Source organism: Myodes glareolus, chromosome 4 (assembly GCF_982192425.1).
Source record: "Myodes glareolus chromosome 4, mMyoGla1.1, whole genome shotgun sequence".
Lineage (NCBI taxonomy): Eukaryota > Metazoa > Chordata > Mammalia > Rodentia > Cricetidae > Myodes > Myodes glareolus.
Window position 1 is genome coordinate 106,827,856 of NC_142029.1, and position 4,748 is coordinate 106,832,603.

Genomic DNA, 4,748 nt, shown 5'->3' on the forward strand with positions numbered 1-4,748 from the left:
TCATTAAACAAATATTCTACAGCATAAATAAATGTAACACATCTTCAATTAATGTTGCTCAACCTTTCCCCTCTTGTCTAAATAAAAAATGAAAGGTTATAACTTTTAACTTTCTCTACAGCTGCCATTTCCTTTTCATTAGGATTAAAAACTTAAAGTTAGCTGGGCGGTGGTGGCGCATGCCTTTAATCCCAGCACTCGGGAGGCAGAGGCAGGCGAATCCCTGTGAGTTCGAGGCCAGCCTGGTCTACAAGAGCTAGTTCCAGGACAGGCACCAAAAACTACAGAGAAACCCTGTCTCGAAAAAAAAAAAAAACTTAAAGTTAATAAACTACTGTGCAATCTATAACTAGAGGTCTTAATTACCCCTTTCTGTTTATTAAGCATATATTTTAGGGAGCCACATGAAACATTAACTAATTAATCTTTATGAATAAAAATTGGGAGTCAGATATCGGGGTAAAAGCCTGAAAGATTGAAGAAACAGTGGAAGTCTATTGATATAAATTTAAGGTCAATTTTGTTAGATGAATCTCTGCTCTTGTTTAAGGTATTATATTTGTTCAGTTCATTTATGATAATGTATAGTTAAGATATACAAATTAATAGATAGTCATTTATAATAGTTAAACTTGTAGTCATATAAGTTAGGTTTTCTAGATGTACAGAGATATATTTCATATGCATATGTATTCTTCAAATCTTTCAAAGACATACAGAATATGGCATTTTAAAGGTTTTAAAAACTTAGGCCTTTTCATGACAGTGAGACATGTCTCCTGGTAGCACCAATTATTTCAGAGAGGTTGATGGGCATTGAAGAAACTCATTATGGAATTTGCCTTCAATGTGACAAGGCTAGCCATTTGGGCAAGACACTGCTCTTGCCCGGATTGTTTGATGGTATGTTGTATAAACTGGACATGCAGGACCTATTAAAAATGACTGGTAAAGTTGCCTAAAGAAGGTGAGACAGTTTCTGCTTCATGAAAGAGTCTGCTAGACATTCTGTGGGATACAGAAAAAAGGTGATTGAGAAACTGCCAATATAGATAAAACTGTCTTTGAAATTTTCTGCTTTGGAAGTGCTTATAATTACTTAAGTAGTATATATCCTTCTAGAGTATTTGATGAAGTTGAAGAAAGATCATTTTATTATTATAAAAGGTAGATTAGACATAAAACTTTAGACTCACAAAGATAGAATAAATGATAGAGTATTTTCCTTAATTTGCAAATGTAAATGGACTAAATATTGTAACTATAGCTATTGCTTGATAATTGTGTTGTTATATGTAATCATGCTATATCAAAGTTAAAACCTTCCTTTTAATTTAGACAGAAAAGGGAGGTGTTGTGCAATTCCCCTCTGTATGCTGTGAATATGTTTTATTCCCATTGGTTAATAAAGAAACTGCTTTGGGCCTATGGCAGCACAGAATAAAAAATGTGGGAATTCCAAGCAGAGATAGAGGAGAAAAGAAGGCAGAGTCAGGGAGATGCCATGTAGCCACTGAAGGAGATAGGTGCTGGATGGAACCTTACTGGTAGGTCACAGCCATGTGGCAATACACAGATTAATAAAAATGGGTTAATTTAGGATGTAAAAGTTACTTAATAAGAAGCCAGAGCTATTGGATATGCAGTCTTATGATTAATACAAGTTCTGTATAATTGTTACAAGTCTGGGCAGAGGAGAAATGAACAAGCAATCTCTGTCTATACCAGGATATAATGAAGTTTGCAAGCTATACAGCATACACAAGATTAATGTCTAAATTCAATTGTCCTGTTAAGCATTTAGGACTCCTTGACTACTAAGGGATCATACAAAGAAGCACAAATCAGCCTGAACGCTTCACTGCCTGAGGGAATGCAACAGTCTGTCAGGAACTGGGAGGTATATTGTGACCCAGGAATCATGGACTTTAACCTAAAATACCTATGACACAGGTCTCTCAAGCCAGTTAGATCAGAGGCCAACTTCATGGTTCCCTGAAGAGCCTACTGCCCACTAAAATCCTATGACCTCCACCGTCTGTCATTACTCTCAACATTCCCATCTTCTAGGTCCTACAAGAACAGCTGATTAAGCTCTTTGCCCAGTTTTCTGATATCTTCAGCATTCTTCTCAGAGTCAACATTCCCAGGTCCTTTGCAGCAACAAAATCCCCATTTGAGTCCCAATTTTGTTCTGACTTTCTTCTCTGTTGCTGTTATTAAATTATGGAATCAAAAGCAACTCAGGTAATGAGCATGTTTATTTGTTTGTTAACTCTATTTGACAATTCCTCCTTGTGAGAGCTTAGGATAAAAACTCAAGCTAATAAGTAAAGGCAAAACATGTGGAATCATTGTTTTCTGGCTTTCACTTAATTTTGTCACTGTCTTGTGCTCAGCTAGTTCTCCTATCTATCCCAGTGCTGCTTGTTCAGAGATATTGGCAACTCAGTGGAAGAGCCTTCCTATATCAATCAAAATCAACACAATCTCTCTCAGATACCTTAATCAGGTATTCTGATCTAGGCAAACTTCCATTGGTATTTTCTCAGATAACTCTAAGCTATGCCATGCTGATAGCTGAGGCTAATTAGAAGAAAGAGACAATAATATACAAGAAGGTTTTAAAGATCCAAAGGCAATGTACTAATTATATCAATCACTTAAGCAGGACAAACATAAAGATAGATATGCCAGGAAATGGAAGGAGGAAAACATCTAAGATAAAGAAGAGAAAACGTAAACTGTCTCTCCACAGAACCTTCCTAAACCAACAAATTGTCAAGGAACTCATAACATGAGAAATCTGAAAACAAAATTGGTGAGGCCATTATTTTCCAGAAAATAAAAAATATACTTAGATAACAATTAATAAAATCAACAACATAGATTGGTGGCACTGACAAACAAAGACACAAAGACATATTATGCTCCTTTAAGTAAAAACTACAAGATTCTAACCAAAATCAAACTCTAAGAAATCACTGACCAGCACTCATCCTATACACTTCAGTTTTTTATCCTTTACCAATAATAGAAAATGGCTTGGGTGAGAAGGGCTGTTCCACCAACACTGGAGAGATTCACTTGAAACCTACTCTTGTCTTAACTTCGAAGAAAATAGTTTTGACTACGAAAAAAAAATCTTAATATCTAATAGTAAAGAAAAGGATGTCTGTTAGGATCACTTAGACACCATTTTGCTCCCACTGATTGATGATTGCCTGTAAGTCTGCAATCAGAGTGAGGAAATGAAAACATTTTAAAACAAAATGCAAGTGAGAAGACCCCCCACCCGTCTGCCCTCGCAGCTACCCCTGCCTGCTTCGAGGAATCTCCATTGCAACCAGGTCAAGCTGCTCCTAGGCCAGCATAATCGCCCTGAGGTCAGATGGGACCCTTCTGAGAAAACAGGATATCTGTCACCCTGAGACCAGATGGTGAGAAAACAGAATATCTGTAGTCAGATACCTGGAGGTCAGCCTTCAGCCGATAGGAAGACAAAAAGGGAGCAGGAAGCCCAGAGTGGGCTGCCTTAACTTATTCCCATGTAGTCAAGATGAATAGACAACCCGTCCCTGACCTGACCCCACCATTTTATCTGAAATAACCATTGAGAATGTATCCACTTCTGTAAGTCCGCTTCCCATCATCTTATCTGAAATAACCGTTGAGAATGCTTCCATTTCTGTAAGCTCGCTTCTTGCTATATAACCAGCCCCAAATTTAGCTCGACACGCTCAGCTACCCAAAAGCTGCAGCGTCCACGGGCACCCATGTAAACAAATAAAAATACCTCTTGCATTTGCATCCAGTGCAGACTGATCTTGGTTTTTGGGTGTCAGGGTCCCTGAGGGGAAGACACCCGAATCGGGGATCTTTCACAAGATAACAGATTTTTAAAGAATCAGTGGACACCTAAAGCAACTTGTTTAACTCTAATTGCTTTAAAAGTCACAAGTACTTTGAAAAGAAGTTTATTGCTATAATTTGCATGTTTGTGAGTGAGTGAGAATGTCTTCCACATGTCTCCAAGTAACACAAAAAGGAGGGGTTCAGATGCCCTGGATCTGAAATGGTAGAGTTCTGAGCCTCACAATTTAAGTGTAGGTATCTGAACTCAGGTCACCTCCAAAATGAATATGTGCTGAGCCACCTGCCTGTAACACGAGAGCCTGCTCGTTGGGGTTTCTATCCTGCCCAGTACCCCACAGCCAACAAGTCCCAAAGAAAATCAATCACACAGAGATCTCTATAAGTTAGATAGATCTCTATAAATTAGATATAATCTATAAAGCTGATTGGCCCATTAGGTCAGGCTACTTATTAGTTCTTTTGACTTATTTTAATCCATTATTCTGAGCTATGTTAGCCACGTGGCTTGGTACCTTTTTCAGCTTGACAGCTCACATGTTGCTTCTTCAGTGATCTGGGCAGGAATGGCGGAGGAAGCTTCCTGCTTCCCAGAATATTCCTGTTCTCTTTGCTCCACTCCTACTTCCTGTCTGACTTTCCTGCCTATACTGCCTACCTGGCCAATCAGCATTTTATTAAAATATGATTGACAGAATACAGACAATTCTCCCATAACATTTCCCTCTTTTTTTTAACAAAGGAAAATACCCATAGTCCATTTGTTGGGAATGTGTGCATAGTATTTCAGGCTACTTCCTGCTGGTTGGGGGCGCTGATGATCTTATGGGGACCTAAAGAAAATTTAGAATTATAATCAAGTCCTGACTGGAGTA